Source organism: Mustela lutreola, chromosome 16 (genome assembly GCF_030435805.1).
Source record: "Mustela lutreola isolate mMusLut2 chromosome 16, mMusLut2.pri, whole genome shotgun sequence".
Taxonomy (NCBI): domain Eukaryota; kingdom Metazoa; phylum Chordata; class Mammalia; order Carnivora; family Mustelidae; genus Mustela; species Mustela lutreola.
In genome coordinates, this window is record NC_081305.1 from 47,702,529 (window position 1) to 47,721,538 (window position 19,010).

At 47.6% G+C, this 19,010-nt stretch overlaps 1 protein-coding gene across 2 annotated transcripts in view; it reads left to right on the top strand.

Moving 5' to 3' along the window:
* Window positions 1-8,351: 8,351 nt before the first annotated feature.
* The window catches only part of LOC131818137 (zinc finger protein 345-like), a 44,221-nt gene continuing 33,562 nt past the window's right edge, over window positions 8,352-19,010 (top strand). For both annotated transcript variants that reach the window (XM_059152261.1, XM_059152260.1), the window contains exons 1-2: window positions 8,352-9,734; window positions 14,054-14,163. The gene's annotated coding sequence lies outside the window, so the exon portion shown is untranslated. The remainder of the gene's footprint in view (window positions 9,735-14,053; window positions 14,164-19,010) is intronic.

Here is a 19,010-nt window from a genome sequence, read left to right on the forward strand (position 1 = left end):
TATAAATACTCCAGCTGGTGTGTTCATTTGCATTATAACCAAAGACCTTGGTGATGTGCTGAATTTTACAGTCTCAGATGTGTCAGAGAAGTGTGAGTCATGGAATAACTAGGGAGCTGGATGGCAACGCTTGGGACAGTAGGGAAAGTTTCCGATGGAGGGTTTGAAAAGTGATGGCTGTGATGTGGACCCGGGTGGAGATTTGGATCCCATTTCGGAACGGAACACAGAGTGTAATGACAAAGCTGCTAGTAGGTTTAGTATCCTACTACGTTGTGTGGAAGAATGGTTGTCTTGGGCAGCATGTGGTGGTGGTTGTCGGGCATTGTCACCATGGGTGAAGGAGAGAGAAAGATCTGGCTGATGATGGCCAAGGTTGCTTGGGATGATTGGAAGAGATGGCTGAGGACGTTGAAAATTTAAACAAGATGACAGTGAGACTGGGGCTGTTCTCTCTTCCGTGTTCTAGGGCTTCCGCAGAATTTTGTGGTCAGTTTTTATGGTGTCTGGGGTGTTTCTGAATCTTCGTGCCAGAAAAGGTCTGGGGCAAATGTGATTTGTGGTTCTGTGTGCCTGGCAGGGAGACCCTTAGTGCTGGGGTTTTCACAAAGGTTCAGTAGAGGATGGTTTGTTCCTGATTGTCGAGGGCCACCATAGGCAGCAGAGAAGTAGAAGATGGTGTAGGAGGATCCTAGGTTGACAGTGGTTGTGAGTGTTGTACTGCAGGGAGGATTAGAGGCAGGTGAGGAAGCTTCTCAGCAGTATTTGAGGCTTTCCCTCAGTTGGGATCCTTGGGAGTACTGGGGTGGTAGTGGATCCTCTTTGTGTTTGTCACACATCCCTTGGTTGTCATGTGAGAGGTACAAGTGTGAGTTAACAGAGAATCCATTGGTGTGGGGTAGGAAGGTATGGGCGTTCATCTGTGGGTGTGAGGATGTGCGAGAGGTATAGTCTATGGAATCAGGTACACCTGGAGAGGAAGTGTGAGCTAAGGCCTCAGGACTCTGGTATTGAGACTTCCTGGCAGAGCAGAGCCTATAATTGACTGTGCTGAGGGCTCTCCCTGGGAGACTCCATGGTAATATTGTGGCAGGAGGATGGGACTTGCAGGCCAAACCCAGAGCTTAGCTTGTTTCCATGCGTCCCCTGCGTGTTATTGCTGAGGACTGAACAGTGATTGGTGGGAAGGTGAGAGGAGAGCAGCATTAGAGGCACCAGGGTCTGGTGTTTATCTGAGGAGGGGAGCTGGGCTGGCAGGGGAGACTGGGCTGGATGTGTAGGCGTTTCAAGTGTAAGTTCTCAGAGAGAGAATGTTCACAGTTTTCCTCTCTTCCTTTTTGGCAGAGTGGTGTGACCTTTGAGGACATTGTTGTATACTTCTGTCCTTTTTCAGTTTCAGAGATGGCACAATGGAGAAAACTGTTACGTTCGCAGTGGCTGTGCAAAATATCTTAACCATAGCTCAGTGTTGATTACTAAGAGCATTCAACCTGGAGAAAGGCCTTCTAAGTGTAGTGACTGTTCTAAATCTTTTACCTCTATGTCTGCCTCCCATTATCACTGGAGATCTCAGGGGAAATACCTTATGTGTGCAGTGAATGTTCAAAATCTTTTATCACCAGGACTGACTTCCTTTCTCACTAGAGTTTACACTGAATAAAGGACTTACGTGTGCAGTGACTGTGGAAGGTCCCTTTGCCAGAGAAACAACCTCAGTATACACCTAAAGGTTCACTGAGGAGAATGACCTTTAAAGTGTAATGATTGTAGGAAATGTGTTATTTTTTAAAAGATTTATTTAGGGGTTCCTTGGTGGCTCAGTGGGTTAAAGCCTCTGCCTTCGGCTCAGGTCATGATCCCAGAGTCCTGGGATCGAGCCCCACATCAGGCTCTCTGCTCAGCGGGATGCCTGCTTCCTCCTCTCTCTCTCTCTGCCAGCTTCTCTGCCTACTTCTCTGCCTACTTGTGATCTCTGTCTGTCAAATAAATAAATAAAATATTTTAAAGATTTATTTATTTATTTTATAGAAGGAGAGAACACTGAGAGGAGGGGCATATGCTTTCTCCTACTGAACTTGGATCTAGAATGGGAGGTTGATCCCATGACCCATGAGATATGACCGGAGCCCAAACAAAGAGTTGGACACTTAACCAGTTGAGCCACCAATACACCCCAAATGTGGGAACTCAAATTTAAGTAGATGGCAACATTCATTTACCATCAGGGAGTTCACCCAGGAGAAAAGCTTATGAGTGCAATGAATGTGGGAAATATTTTTTTAAAAAGATTTTATTTATTTATTTGACACAGAGAGAACAAACAGGCAGAGAGAGAGGAAGGGAATCAGCGTCCCCGCTGAGCAGAGAACCTGATGTGGGGTTCGTTCTCATAACCCTAAGAACATGACCTGAGCCAAAAATAAGAGTCTGTTGCTTAACCCACTGAGCCATCCAGGCACCCCAACCAAGCATTATTTTTGTTTGTTATAATAAAAGACAAATGGTTATTTTTAAAAGATTTTATTTATTTATTTGACAGAGATCACAAGTAGGCAGAGAGAGCGGGGGAAGCAGGCTCCCTGCTGAGCAGAGAGCCCGATGTGGGGCTCGATCCAGGACCCTGAGATCATGACCCAGGCCACAGGCAGAGGCTTAACCCACTGAGCCATCTAGGTGCCCCACGTATTGCATTTTTCTTTTCTTTTCTTTCTTTCTTTCTTTCTTTTTTTTTTTTTAAGATTTTATTTATTTGACAGAGATCACAAGTAGGCAGAGAGGCAGGCAGAGAGAGAGGAGGAAGCAGGCTCCCCTCTGAGCAGAGAGTCCAAGCAGGGCTCCATCCCAGTATGCCAGGACCACGACTAGAGCCTAAGGCAGAGGCCCCAACCCACTGAGCCACCCAGGTGCCCTGTATTGCATTTTTCAAAAGTACATATGTTATGTGAGGGTTTTTTGTGTCTATGTACCATGTTTGTTAGAATCCAAAATTAGGGTGCCTGGCTGGCTCAGTTGGTAGAGCATGTGACTCTTGATCTTGTGAGTTCGAGCCCCACACTGGGTGTAGAGATTACTTAAATAAAATCTTTTTAAAAACTTAAAATCTTTTTTAAAAACCATAAAACTAAAAAAAAAAAAAAAACTAAACTAAAAAAACACCCATAAAACTCCAGTTTGTCTAATGTAAACAAAGCTCCACTTGGAGAATTGATTTTTCTTTTTTAATATTTTATTTATTTAGGGGCACTTGGGTGGCTCAGTTTTTGAGTGGCTGCCTTCAGCTCGGGTCGTGGTCCTAGGGTCCTGGGTTCGAGCCCCACATCAGGTTGCCTGCTTGGTGGGAGGCCTGCTTCTCCTTCTCCCATTCCCTCTACTTGTGTTCCCTCTCTTGCTGGGTTTCTCTCTGTCTAATAAATAAAATCTTTAAAAAAAAGATTTTATTTATTTGAAAGAGAGTTGGTAGGGAGGGGCAGAGAGGGAGAAGCAGGCTCCCCGCTGAGCAGGGAGCACGATGTGGGGCTCCATTCCAGGACCCTGGGATCATGACCTGAATCAAAGGCAGACGCTTAACCATCTAAGCCACCCTGGCGTCCCTGAAGGGCTGGTTTTTGAAACTCTCAGGATCACTTTTCTTTCCCTCAGATGTGTTGTAGGTTCCAGCTGTGATAAAGTAACAGGGTCTGAGTGGCACCCTGCACAGTGGCAGATTGTGTATTGGGTTAAGAGAGGAGGTGGGCAGTGGGGTAGGGGGTGTGGGTTCGTCTGGGTAGCTCAGTGGGTTAAAGCCTCTGCCTTAGGCTCGGGTCATGATCCCAGGGTCCTGGGACCAATGCCCGCATCAGGCTCCCTGCCTGGTGGGAAGCCTGATTCTCCGATTCCCACTCCCTCTGTGTTCTCTCTCTTGCTGTGTCTCTCTCTGTCAAATAAATAAATAAAATCTTAAAAAAAAAAAAAAAGAAAAAGAAAAAGAAAAGAGAGAGGAGGCGGGGACCGGAAGCAGCCCAGGTGAACTGGTTGTTGAACTCGATGGTGGCTGTAGAAGGGAGAGAAGTGACTGGATTCTGGGTCCATTTTTAAAGAAGAGCCAAGTAGAGTTCTGGATATTGTAGGTGAGGGAGAGAAAGGAGTCGTCAGAAGGGACCCCAGGCATTTTGGTCCTAGCATCTGAAGCTCCATCAACTAGGATGGTGAAGTTGGGAATTCATGATATGGTGTTGATGCTCTTAATAGGTTAGAGAGATGGTAAAGAGGGCTGAGTCTGTTGCTCAGGCACATGGTTGCGGGTGGTAGAGACACAAAGATGAAGGGAGGATTATCTCACAGGTGATCAAGGCTTCCGTGGGGTGAGTGGATGTGGAATGGCTGTGGAGGCATGGGCGTAATTGAGACAAGAGGACACTGAGGCTTCTGCTGTCCACAACTGTACAGAATCAGTGTCATTTGGGGGCGAGCTTTGGTGGGGTCTGGGGTTTTTCAGTCTTGCTGGTGAATAAGGTCTGGAGGAAAGGTTATCATCTGTGAGAGTCACTATAGCAGGCAGGGGGATCAGTGATGCTCAGATTTTTTTTTAAAGATTTTATTTATTTATTTGACAGACAGATCACAAGTGGGCATAGAAGCAGGCAGAGAGAGGGGTAAGTAGGCTCCTTGCTGAGCAGAGAGCCCGATGCGGGGCTCGATCCCAGGACCCTGGGATTATGACCTGAGTTGAAGGCAGAGGCTTTAACCCACTGAGCCACCCAGGTGCCCCATTATGATGTTCAGATTTTAATGAAAGTTTATTAGAGAATAATGGATAATGGCTGCTGAGGGGAGAGCAAGTGCACTGTGGAAGTGGGAAGATGGCACAGGTGTCTCAAACTCACATGGAGTTCTGGGTGGTTAACCTTGCAGAAAGGTTCAGAGGTAGGCTGTGAGGCCTTCAAAGCAACATTCAGGGCTTTCCTGGACCGTGGGACCCATCTGAGGTCTGGGTTGTGCTGGATCCTGTTTGAATTTGCCAAGCGCTCTCTGGATGTCCTGTGCTGAGTCCCTAGGTGAGGCCAGAGAGATGCCTGTGGAGTGGGGCAGAGGGAGATGGTGGTGACTGTTAACATGTGACTGTGCTGTCAGGAGCTATGAGGAAGTATGGTTCACAGAATGATACACACATAGAAAGGAAGTGTGACCGATGGCTCCAGGGCCTTGCTGTTGGGAACTCAAGGTGAACTAGTGAAGCCAGGTTTGGGTCGTATCTGGGATTCATGATCTTGGAGACCCCAGCGTTATTGCCCGGCAAGAGGGTTTGAGCCCTCAGGGCCAGACCCACTGCTTAGATGGCATCTGCCTACCTGCCTTTTCGTGGTGAGGATGAGCAGAGTACTAATGGGGCTATTAGACGAGCATGGGCATCAGTGGGACCAGGGACTGGCATCCCCTCTGAGCTGTGCACCTCTGGAGGAAGACAAGTTTTCATCTGTTGCTATCGTGACAGGCACTATGAGACTTGAGGAAATGCTTGTGTACTTGTGGGAGGAGTGGGGGCTCCTGGATGAGGTTCAGGGATACCTGTACCACAGCATGAATCAGAAGAACTTGGCGCTTACATTCTCAAATCCTCACTGGGCAAGGCACTCATGCTCTCCCCAGTGCCCTGATCCAGGCTTCACATGCCCCTCCCCGACCCTGCTTTCCCCAGAGCGTGCTGTGGGCTTCCTTCTCACAGTGGGACCATGGACACTGCTTCTATCCGCAGTTCCTGGGCAGGTGCTGTGGTTGCTAGGGCTGGGCTGTTTGCACTGACCACCTCCCTCCTCTACAGCCCCAACATCTGCCCAGAAGCCTCACAGGGAAAGATTCAGCATCAGCAATCTTAGAGTGAGCCAAAGGGTCTTGCCCTGCTTGCCTTCCTCCCGGCCGGTGACTGTGTTTCTTTCTTTTCTTTTCTTTTTAAATATTTTATTTATTTATTTGACAGAGACCACAAGCAGGTAGAGAGGCAGAGAGAGAGAGAGAGAGGAGGAAGCAGGCTCCCTGTGGAGCTGAGAGCCTGATGCGGGACTCCATCTCAGGACCCTGGGATCATGACCTGAGCCGAAGGCAGAGGCTTTAACCCACTGAGCCACCCAGGCACCCTCGGTGACTGCGTTTCTGTCCATGGCACTGCTGCACCTTAGACTTTGCTTGCTTCCTTCAGCTGATGTTCCCTTGTGCTGGCTGGTGCCAGGGGTTACTTGTATTCTCATGGCTGCTACTACCTGGACCATGAGCTGTTTTTCGAGCCTCCCACTCACTTCTCTTCGTTTAAATCTCTTTTCTGTGGTCTGTTGCATGCTGACTTGCCCTGGCCCTGTACTGCCACTCATCTGGCATTTTTTTCCCTCCAGTGTTTGTAACCTCCATGTCCCATGTAGTTGTTCAACCAAGACCTTGGGAAGAGTTCTTTTTGCATCACAGGTTGGACATGACCCAATCCACAGCAGGATGGGGTCAGAGGAAGCCTGGCCCTGGTAGATGGCAGCTGGGGAGAGTGTGTTGTCAGGGCTGTGTTCAATTGCACCAGCAACCTGTCTTGTTCAGCCAGAGTTTTGGTGCCATTGTCAGTAGCCCCACCCACCCATCCATTCATCCATCCATCGATTCTTCCTTCCTTCCTTCCTTTCTCTCTTTTCAAAGATATTTATTTATTTATTTATCAGAGAGCGAGAGAGCAGGAGCAGGGGGAGCAGCAGGCAGAGAGAGAAGCAGTCTTCCTGCTGAGGAAGGAGCACGATGTGGGACTCAGTCCCAGGACCCTAGGATCATGATGGGAGCTGAAGGCAGACACTTAACTGACTGAGCCACCCAGGTGTCTGCTATCTTTCCACTGTTGATATTTTTCTGACTTGTCAAAACCTAGGGAAAATCTTCCCTTGTCGGTACTCCTCATCCTACCCATCCCTCTCACCGCTGCTTCTGAAGCAGTCTGCAACATTGACCTGCATACATTGTGTCCTGAAGTGTACACATAGCCTGACATTGGCGTTGAACTCCCACTTGTTTGTTGCAGTTGGATTGTCCTGGGCTTTCACCCACTTCTGCATAGCCTTAAAAGTCACCAGCAGACAAGTTCCCGCTGAGAGGCCTTGGTGGAAGAAGAAGTTGTACATCTGCCTTGCTTACCTATGGCACACGCCCTGCCCTGGTGTCTTCCTGGGGAGGCTGCTACCAATATGTGCCCTTATGGGTCCAGTAATGCACGGTAGCCACTTCTGCAACCAGAACCTTACTCCCGTTTCTTGAAAAGCATCCCCCGGATTTATTTCTGGTTGCCTTTCCTTTGAGTAATTCAGTTGTTGTAATTCAATGAATCAGTGTGGACACATTCCTCCAGTAACATCAACACATGCTGCACTGTCACTTCTTTGCTTTCAGGTTATTGGTGTGGAGCAGAGAACCCAGGTACCTTCTGTTTAGGAATAGCACAGATCAGGACTCCCAAGGCAGGTCACTTCCTCCAAAAAATCCACCCTTGTGATACATGTATCCATATCTTGAAGCACATCTTACAGTTGGCTGAGTGCCATGGAAAACATTATGGACAGAAATTGTATATCAGAGAGCAGCATGTATCAGACATTTTTTTTGAAGATTTTATTTATTTATTTGGCAGAGATCACAAGTAGTCAGAGAGGCAGGCAGAGAGAGAGGGGAAAGCAGGCTCCCTGGTGAGCAGAGAGCCTGATGCGGGGCTCGATCCCAGGACCCTGGGATCATGACCTGAGCTAAAAGCAGGGGCTTTAACCCACTGAGGCACCCAGGCGCCCCCCAAACAATTTTATTTCAGTGTAAACTCTCAGGGTCACCAGGATTAACATATTGGTGAAAAGCTTCAGAAGCAACATGGAAGGGCCCTCATGTGTGAAGAGCTGCAAGTTCCAGATGCTAAAGAAGCCCTTTACCTGTGGGGAGGTTAGGAAGCACTTACTGGCCACCCCAAGGTATTTCTGCAAGAAGAGGATGCCAAACAAAACCATCACATGTGGGTTGGCAGAAAGTCATCCCAACTGTGGAGAATGCAAGAAAGCCTTCAGCTACACAGACACACTTGCTCAGAACCAGGTGTCTACACTGGAGAAAAGCCTTAAGAGTGTAGTGAATAGGGGCGCCTGGGTGGCTCAGTGGATTAAGCCGCTGCCTTCGGCTCAGGTCATGATCTCAGTGTCCTGGGATCGAGCCCCGCATTGGGCTCTTTGCTCAGCGGGAGCCTGCTTCTCTCTCTCTCTCTCTCTGCCTGACTCTCCGCCGACTTGTGATCTCTCTCTCTGTCAAATAAATAAATAAAATCTTGAAAAAAAAAAAAAAAAAGAAAAAAAAAAAAAAAAAAAAAAAAGAGTGTAGTGAATATATTAAATATTTTAGCTATAGTTCCACCTTCAATTATCAATGTTAGTTCACACTGGAGAAAGACCTTAGTTGTGGAGGGAACATGCAATCTCCTTGTTCAGTGTAACAAAAATGGATCAAAGCCTCTCTGAGTAGCCGTCTGTCCTCTTTGAATCTCATACATCTAAACCTCCATAGTGGGAAGATTCCCCATATATTTCATTTATGCAGGAAGTGTGTGTGGCTATGTTGCACTTTCTAACTTGCCCAGTGCTCTTTCCAGATTTATGTCCCTGCCAGTTTCTGTGGCCAAGGCCCCTCCATCTCTACCACATGGCAGGTCCCCACAGTGTGCATCAGTCACCACCAGAGCCAGCTCCAGGAAGCTGACATCTATTCTGGGACGTATTGCAGCAAATTAGGAGTAACCTGAGTCTTCGCGAGGTCCACATTCCCTTCTCTCTGACCAGTTGGCAAAGACCTCACCCAGGTTTGGCCTAGAGGAAACCAAACGAGTTCTACCGGCAACTTGACAAGAACCTTGTCAGGCACGTTTGTCTCACTTGGTGCTTGTGATACTTTCCTAGCTCCCAGGTCTCCCACCTGAGAACTGTCTACCATGGGTTGCTTCGGTTTGTAAAATAAGAAAAACCTTATAGTTTAAGTTGTCTCTAAATTTCGGGGTTCTAGTTACTATGCAGTGGTTTATAGTAGATTTGGGCCCTGCACGCATTACAATTTTTGTCAGTATGGCAGAAAATGGCACCTCAGTTTTGGGCCAATTCGTATTGCTGCTCATGGCCTCTTTATGATAGAGTTGTCGTTCTCATTAATGGCATGGATGCCTGGGTGACTAGCCTCCAGATACCCGCATATGGCCCCTTAAAGAGGGGCAACCGACCCTCTGCCCTTGAGCAGGGGCCTTCCGTTCCCCAGAGGGCCTCGCAGTCAAGGATGGCCTTCTCTCCCAGGGTCAGATGGGGAATCCCCTTACCTAGGCCTTGCGATCTACAGTTCCCAGAACGCCCTGCGTTGACGACAGAGTCTCTGAGCCAGTGAAGGCTTTGAAAAGAGGCGCCCCGTGATTGAGCACAAAGGGTCGGGGCGGGACTTCCGGCGTCGGGTCCTTGACCAATAATTGGGCGGCTTGCTTGTTTTGTCAGCTTGTGGGAGGTTCCGGAGGGAAGGGCAGGGAAGGGCAGGGTCGGGGAGGGGCGGTGTCTCCGCGAAAGCGGGCTTTATCCCGGATAAAGTCTAGGGGTCGGGGACTTCGCCGCCTGCGGGGACCGCCTGGAGACCTCGGTGTCTGCGACTGCCCGGGCCGCTCAGCTGTCATCACTTCGCTCCGCCGAGAGGCTCCTATGGCGTCGGCCGCGCCCAGGGACACAGCTGAGGTAAGCTCTCGTCCCCCAGGCCCTCCCCTCCGCCCCCTACCCTGACCCGAAGGCCCGAGCGCGGGGCGCCTGCTCACGGCCCTGCGGCCCAGGCCCCGGTGTCCGGGACAGGGAGGCGCCGGTGGGTGGGGGCGCGTGTGTAAGCGCCCGCGGGCTGCGTGCGGGAGCGGGCTCGGGTCTGAGGGGCCGCCGGGGCGGGGGCTGTAGGGGGCCTGAGGGGGGAGGATTCTGCCTTCAGGGGCGAGAGGGTCCGGTGGATCCACGCCTGCACTGGCGGGCCGAGGTGCGGTACCTTCGTGAGGACTTTGGACGCCAAGGGGACTTTTGGCCAAAGGAGGGACCTAAGGGGTGATGAGGACATCCAGGCCCTGAGAGATTTGGTCTTTGTTCAAGGTCACACAGCTGGTAAAAGGCAAAACCGAGTACTCAGGTGCAGAGTAGAACCAAGCCTGAGGTCAGCTGGCTCCTGGGCCAGGCAGGGGTCCAGTGAGCCCGTCGAATCCAAGCACTGACGCACTTCTTAAGGGCCTGCCTCTTCAGCACAGGTTCTCGTGGCTGTAGAAGGGCTACACAAGGAACTGGAGGGTGTCCTGGTCCCTCACTGCCCCAGACTCTCACCCCAGTGTCCTCTGACTGTGGTGTCCCGAGGCTCTTCATGCCATTCCTCCCTCCTTGAATCTGGTGAACCTGGAGAACCCCTAAGCCCAGGTTGTGGTGGGAAGTCCACAGTTCAACGGAGAGCGTCCTTGCCATACCTCAGGCAGGCATTCCCTTTCTGGTAACCGTCTGCAAACAGGTGTGGAAAGTTAACCCAGGAGTGGGTACTAGGATGTGCTAGTGCTTCCAGGAAACTGAGGTCAGGAATGTTCAGAAACCACAGGTCTCCTTCCTTTGAGGTAGGAGTAAATAGCAAATGAATAGGTGCCTTGTCAAGTGACTGCCAGAGATGTTGGGTGTGTATTCTAGAAGTAATAAAAAATTTCAATCCCAAAGTCTTGGGAGGCTTCATCTGGCTTCACAGTGGAAAACAGACTATGGGCTTGATTGGGTCCTAACAAATGACAGTCATTGTCAGGCTCCTGCTCTAGTCCAGGTGAGGGTGCATGGAGGGGTTGTTGCCTGGGAAATGGTTGGATTCTGGCTGTGTGTTTTATTTTTTTTTTATTTTTTTTTTTTTTTAAAGATTTTATTTATTTATTTGACAGAGAGAAATCACAAGTAGACGGAGAGGCAGGCAGAGAGAGAGAGAGAGAGGGAAGCAGGCTCCCTGCCGAGCAGAGAGCCCGATGCGGGACTCGATCCCAGGAGCCTGAGATCATGACCTGAGCCGAAGGCAGCGGCTTAACCCACTGAGCCACCCAGGCGCCCTGGCTGTGTGTTTTAAGAGCGGCAACTAGACTTTCTGATGTGCACAGTGAGGGAACAAAAGAGATAATCAGTGATGATCTCAGAGCTTTTGGTCTAAGGAATGGGAGCTGCATCACTGTGTTACTAGAATCCGGTCCATGGACACAGTAACAGTTGAGACGAGGCTGGACTTCGAATTTAAAAGCAGACAAGGTTTTATTGGGGCAACAGCTACAATGGAAGGGAGACACAGTCACAACAAAGGTGTCAGACTGGCTCTCCAGACAATAGCTGGGGAAGGTTATAAAGGACCTAGAGTGGAGAAAGAGTGATGTCTAAGCATGTGGGACTGAGGACACACAAGGAGCTGGGCAGGTGGTTGACAGAATGAACTTCTTTACACATTGGGTATTTTATTTGCAGTTGTCACCCCCTCTGGGAGTGATTTATAGCTTTATCATGAGGTAAAGGTAACTGTCAGTCACTCCCTGGCCGGTCTGCACAGGCGTGAGTCCCTGTGTCTGGGGTTAAGCTCAGACTGATCTGGGTGGTTTTGTTGCTGCTTGAAGGGTAGTTTTGGTTTCCATGCTAGGATGCTACGCCCCTTGGGTCTTTTGCCGGAGTTAAGAGATAAACGGAAAAGAGGAATGTGAGGAAAAATGGTGGGACAAAGATTGGTGGATATAAGCAGCTGAGAAGGAAAGATCAAGCCTTGGTCTTAAGCTGGTGGGAAATTCACATGAGCAAGTTGGTGTTCACTGAGGATATCAGGAGCTTTGTTCTGGCCATTTCAAGAGTCTGAGGTTTGGGGTACCTGGGTGGCTCAGTGGGTTAAGCCTCTGCCTTCGGCTCAGGTCATGATCTCAGGGTCCTGGGATTGAGCCCCGCATCAGGCTCTCTGCTCAGCAGGGAGCCTGCTTCCCCCCTCTCTCTCTGCCTGCCTCTCTGCCTACTTGTGATCTCTGTCTGTCAAATAAATAAATAAAATCTTTAAAAAAAAAAAAAAAGAGTCAGGTTTTTTACAAATCATTAACTGGAGTGGTTGCTCAAATGAGCAACTAACACACAGGTCAGGAATTCTGGGGAGGGATTCAGATTAGAGACATGGACGATGTGGTAGCTACGGTGTGTACCACGATGAGTAAGCTGTGGGTCACATTGAGGCAAGCTTGAGGTTGTGGTGGCAAAGCTCTTTGGAGGCCATGTGTGGAGAATGGGGACCCAGGACTGGGTCTCTTGCTTGGGTATCTGGTGATGGTATTAGGCTTTATAAATGTAGGTAAGTGGACCTAAAGATTTGGTGTATCAGGCAGGATATAGTCTGGTAGGTAGCCAAAGCTTCCCAGGGAAGAGTGGCTTTCCGATGGATGCAGAGACAAGGGGTAATGGATGAAAGATGACACTCAGGCCAGAGCTGGTACTTAGAGCCACTTTTTAGACTTAGCAAGATTTTTTGAGGACTTTGGTGGAGTGTGAAGTGTTTCATTCAGCCTGGTCAGGGGAAAATAGGATTATCTGTGAGAATCACTAGGCCTGGATGGGCAATTCATGGGGGTGGTCTTGGAATGATGGGGAAAAAGAAATTTTTTATTTGCTGAGGTGTCAGCAAGTACATCAAGGAAATAGAATGGAACTCTGGCTATCTGAGATCCACACATGGCTCTGTGTGTCTGAGTCTGAGGCAAGGATCAGAGCCACAGGGTGAGGTCTTTGTAAAACGATTTGGAGTAACACTGCTATGGGGACCCATGGGAAGTTGGTGGTCTTATGGGATCCTGTGTGAGTATTGCCAAGAGTACTGTGGATGCTATCTGCAAAATTGTGGCAGAAGGCCTAAACCCTATATAATGCACTTTCTTGACGTTTGATGAGACCAAGTGCTCAAATGGCCTGAGTTCAAGTTCTCCTCCCCACACTGCTTCGTGGGATAATAGCTTCTAGCCCAACAACCCTTTTCACAAAGGGAACGTGGCGCAGTTCCCGCTTATCTCTTTGTAGCAGGTTCAGTCCCTACCAGCCCACAGGCTTAAACAAGCCAGTCCCATCCTCCTGTGGGATTCAGAGTGCTCTCAACCTTTTCATTCTACAAGGATAACATCTCACAGCCCCGGTTCGTTCACTCTTTTTTAGATGCAGCTCCCATGTGGGCCTTTATATGGTGAGTGGTATCCTGTTCTCAGAGATGTGAATTTAGGGGATAAATAAAGTGCTGTCAGGCTCATCTGTCCAGTCTCAGGTTGTGTGTTTGGCCATTACCATAATCTAAGAGTGGGACTAAGAAGAGGCAGTAACATCTGGGTAGGTCAGGCAGATGTGTGAGGAGCGGGGCAGGAGGTGGTGGCAGCCATGGTCACGGAGCTGTGGGATGTGGAGACGGAGGGATGTGCAGTCCAAAGAATGGTGTGTGCTTGGAGAGGGAGCTTTGTCAGACGACCCTAGGGCCCTGCGTTGATAATCACAAGGCAACAACCCTACCAGGGGAGTCACTTGTCAGGAGGTGGTGGATCCCGGTCACTGGCCCCACAGCTTACATAGGCATTTGTCCACCTGTCTGTTGCTGGTGGTTGAACCCAGTGGTCAGTGGGACCAAGAGGTAACAACAGCACTGATAGTACCAGGGCTTGATGTCTCCTCTAAGTTGGGAGGCGTGGGAGATAGATGGTTATAGGGTAGATGTGTGGAGAAAGGGACTGTGGCTCCTCAGAAGTAGACTGTTTGTGGTTTCATGCGTCATCATCATAGCAGGGCGGTGTGACCTTTCAAGATAGAGCTTATAGCTGTCCACACTATAAGCAGGAGGAGCAGATTTCCTATCACTGTTACTGAATTTTGAATCAAAATATCCTAGAAGACTAAATGATGTGAAATGTGAGCCTGCAAATGTGTAAGGTTGATTAAATAAATAGCAGGATGTTCTAGAGGGAACTAAAACCTTAGAGACTGTACTTGGAACATTTGTTTTTCTTGCCCAGCAGGTGAAGCAGAACTGAGAGACCCACATGTCACCGTCAAGGAGATGAAGGGATGAATGCCAGGGAGCCTGAATGTCGGGAGCCAGTACAGGAGGCCTACTATAAGAGCTGTAAGGGACTGAATATGATTGGCTGTTCATTTAGGTCCACTCACGCAGGAGGTGCATGAGCACTGCGGTGATTGGCTAGGCGGGCTAAGCTGTCCGTGTATATATGCTTGAATGTACTTGTAGAGGGGCGGGCCCGCCGGGAGCCAGGCCGCGCCGCGCCAGGCCGGCCGGAGGGGGCCGAGGCCGGGACCATGGCCGCTGCGGCGGGCGCCGAGGGGCGGCGCGCGGCCCTGGAGGCGGCGGCGACGCTGGAGCGGGGCGGTGGGAGCTGCGTGCTGTGCTGCGCCAGAGGGGGAGAGGAAGAAAAAAAGCGATTAAAGAAGAAGGTTCGCCGCTACGTGAGTCTCCGAGTCGTTCTTGCGGGCCGAGAGCGACACCCACATGTCACCGTCAAGGAGATGAAGGGATGAATGCCAGGGAGCCTGAAGAGACCGGTGTAGAGGTGTCCATCAGACCATATTGATGGTTCATAATAGGGTTCTTCAAAAAGACAAAATGGAAGAAAGTAAAAGGACACCAACATACTCATCAGGATGAAATTGGCTTTTGTCCCGTCAAGATGAGAATGGAGGGCTCCTGGGTGGCTCAGTGGGTTAAAGTCTCTGCCTTCGGCTCAGGTCATGGTCCCAGGGTCCTGGGATCTATTCTCGAATCGGGCTCTCTGCTTAGAGAGCCTGCTTCTTCATTTCTCTCTGCCTGCCTCTCTGCCTACTTGTGATCTCTGTCTGTCAAAAAAATAAATAAAATCTTAAAAAGAAAAAAAAAAAAAAGATGAGAATGGAGCTTGGGGCTTTGGTTTCACAGAAAGGTCTGGGGGAAAGGCCATGACTATGAATGTGTTGGATTTGCTGCTTGTGCTTGAACAGAACAAGGATGTGGTGCCACTTGGTAGATGAGACCAGAGCACCTAATGTCAGTGGACGACAGCATGCATACATGCAGTGAGATAATACCTCTGGAATATCCAGTGAACTGTACTATGTAATTTTTTAAAAGATTTTATTTATTTATTTGACAGAGATCACAAGTAGGCAAGAGAGGCCACAGAGAGAGAGGGAAGCCAGCTTCCCACTGAGCAGGGAGCCTAATGCGGGGCTTGATCCCAGGACCCTGAGATCATGACCTGAGCCAAAGATAGAGAGAGGCTTTAACCCACTGAGCCACCCAGGCGCCCTTGTACTGTGTATTTTTTCAGTATTTTTTTGTTGTTGTTGTTTATTTTGGAGCCATTTGCTTAAATAGCCGTAAATTTGTTTAAGGGAGATGCAGGGTGCATGAGAGGAAACCACAGAAGCCAGTGACTCTGTGGGAACATCATTCTAAGTTCCATCCACTGCAAAGTATTGTGGCAAAGCTTAAGGTTCTGAAAACCACTCAGAAAGCAGGTAATACTAAGAAAAACCTTCTGCCCTGTCTGTGAAAATAAAGACAAGTTAATATCCAACATCATTCCAGAAAATAAATTCCACTCAGAAGCTGCCATTCGCTGACAAATCTCATCAGAGAGAAGCTCTATGGAATAGCCTCTTCTATTCAGTTAGCAAAGTAAAATTATAAAAATAAATGAGTAAAGTGTTTCCAAGGATCCCAGATGCAGTATGGTTGAGAAAGATAACATCCAAATTTAAGTCAGAAACAATTACATCAATTTAGAGGACAGGGGGGGGGGGGCGTTGATTTTTCTTAAATCAGAGAAATATGCAAACTTTAAAATAAAATTGGCTTGGGGCACCTGGCTGGCTCAGCCAGTGGAGCATGGAACTCTCGGTCTCAGGGTCATGAATTTGAGCCCCAGGTTGGTGTACAGCTTACTTAAAATATGTATATATATAAATGACATTGATTAAATAAAATGAATATTTAATCAGCATATCAGAATTTGAGTACTGATTTGGTATTTGATGATTTTAAGCAGCTATAATTTATATGTGATAAGAATACTGTATGTTAAATAAAATACTATTTTTTTTAAAGATTTTATTTATTTATCAGAGAGAGGGGGAGAGAGCGAGCACAGGCAGACAGAATGGCAGGCAGAGGCAGAGGGAGAAGCAGGCTCCCAAGGAGCCCGATGTGGGACTCGATCCCAGGATGCTGGGATCATGACCTGAGCCGAAGGCAGCTGCTTAACCAACTGAGCCACCCAGGCGTCCCATAAAATACTATTTTATAAAAAATATTATTTCATGAACATTCATGGAAGTGTTTAGAGGCACAATTATATGGCTTCTTAAATTATTCTTAACATGGATTGGCTTTGGAGGCAACTTGGGTGGGTTTATACATGAAATGAGTTTGGCAGTGGGTAGGTCCTGTGAAGCTCTGTTATGGGTCCACATGATTCGTTTATTAACTCTCTTTTGTAGTTGTCTGAAAATTTGAAGTTACTGAAAAGTCATTATCTCAATAATTAACAAATTCAGATAAATATTTTTCCCTATTTGCTAAAATGATTCTTTTATTTTCTAGGGCACCATTTTTTAAAGAAAAGATTTTATTTATTTGAGAGAGAGACAGACGGACAGAATGAGAAAGCATGAGAGGGGAGGTCAGAGGGAGAAGCAGACTCCCCATGGAGCCGTGAGCCCAATGCGGAACTCAATCCCAGGACTCCAGGATCATGACCTGAGCTGAAGGCAGTCGCCCAACCAACTGAGCCACCCAGGAACCGGAGGGCACCATTCTTTATGTTGCATTGTTTAGCCTTCAATTTTAAGAGAGTGTTACATGGAAGTCTCTATTACTCTCATCATTTTTCCTAAGCAAGGATCAATAATTTACATGCCATCCCCATCGGGAGGAGAGGGCAGTAGAAGAAGTAAAGTCAGCCATGTAGGTAGGGCTTGCATGCTGAAGAAGAGAAGACCCAACTAAGCTGGCCATTATTTTGTATTTATGATCATTTTTTTACTTTGTTAAGTAGGTCATCAAGTCCATATTATAATTTTTTACATCAGACTTTATTTTGTAAGGGCAGTTTTAGATTCACAGCAAAGTTGCGTGGAAGTTACAGAGGTTTCCATATACCCCTTCCCCCCAACATAAACAGAAACCCCCCTCCTCTCTACATTCTACATTAGTGGTATATTTTGTTAAAATCAACAAATCTGGGGGCACCTGGGTGGCTCAGTGGGTTAACGCCTCTGCCTTCGGCTCGGGTCATGATTCCAGGGTCCTGGGATCGAGCCCCACATCGGGCTCTCTGCTCAGCAGGGAGCCTGTTTCCTCCTCTCTCTCTGCCTGCCTCTCTGCCTACTTGTGATCTCTGTCTGTCAAATAAATAAAATCTTTTTAAAAAAAAAACAAATCTGCACTGATACGTCACCCAAAGTCCACAGTTAACATTGGGGTTCACTCCTGGTTTGGGGCATTCTGTGGGTTTTGGCTAGTGTGTAGTCAGCTGTATCTACCATCACAGTATCATACTTAGTTTCACTGCCCCCCACATCTGTGCTCTGCCCATTCAGCTCTCTCCCGACCCCAGCTCCTAGCAAACACCGATCATTTTACTGTTTTTTTTACTGTAGTTGTACCTTTCCCAGAATGGCCTATACTTGTAGTCATAAAGTATATACTCTTTTAGGATTGACTTCTTTTGCTTAGTAATATGCATTCAGGTTTCCTCCATGCCTTTTCATGGTTTGATAACCTCTTATCAAATAATATCCCATTATCTGGATGGACCATAGTTTGTTTATCCATTTACCTATTGAAGGACATCTTGGTTGCTTCCTAGTTTTGGGAATTATGAATACAGGAGCTATAAATAAATATCTATTGTCAGGTTTTAACGCCTTAAGTAAATACCAAGGGGCACAATGCTAGATTGTATGATAAGAATATGATTAGTTTTTTTTTTTTTTTAAAGATTTTATTTATTTATTTGACAGAGAGAAATCACAAGTAGGCAGAGAGGCAGGCAGAGAGAGAGAGAGGAGGAAGCAGGCTCTCTGCTGAGCAGAGAGCCCGATGCGGGACTCGATCCCAGGACTCTGAGATCATGACCTGAGCCGAAGGCAGCGGCTTAACCCACTGAGCCACCCAGGCGCCCAGAATATGATTAGTTTTGTAGGAAACCACCAAACTGTCATCCAAAGTGGCTGTACCATTTTGCATTCCTACCAGCAATGAATGAGAGTTTCTATTGCTCTATATCCTTTCCAGCTTTGTCATATCAGTATTCTGGATTTTGGCCACATCTTATAGGTATGTAATGATATCTCATTATTTTATTTTGAAATTCCTAATATCAAATGATGTTGAGCATCTTTTCATATGCTTGTTTGCCATCCATATATCATGTTTGGTGAGGTATCCGTCATGGTTATGTTAAAAAACAAACAACATAGTTTCATTAGCACATTTAAGTTAACAGCACCTAAACCACCTAAAATTTTACCACTTAAAATTTAGATGCTGTCAGAGAATTCAAATTAGGATTCATCATAGCATCACTCACTTCAAATCCATAATAGTATCTTACTTGTTTAGATTAATAGTCAATAAACTATTGACTAACAACTATCGATTGGAACTAGACTTAGGGAGCATCAGACATTTCGTAAATTTCAGATTCGTTACTGTGATTATATGCTAACAAAAAATATTTCTGGGGCGCCTGGGTGGCTCAGTGGGTTAAGCCGCTGCCTTCGGCTCGGGTCGTGGTCTCAGGGTCCTGGGATTGAGTCCCGCACTGGGCTCTCTGCTCAGCAGGGAGCCTGCTTCCTCCCCTCTCTCTCTGCCTGCCTCTCTGCCTACTTGTGATCTCTCTCTGTCAAATAAATAAAATCTTAAAAAAAATATATTTCTGGAGGCATGCCCAACAAATGATGACAGAACTTAACTCT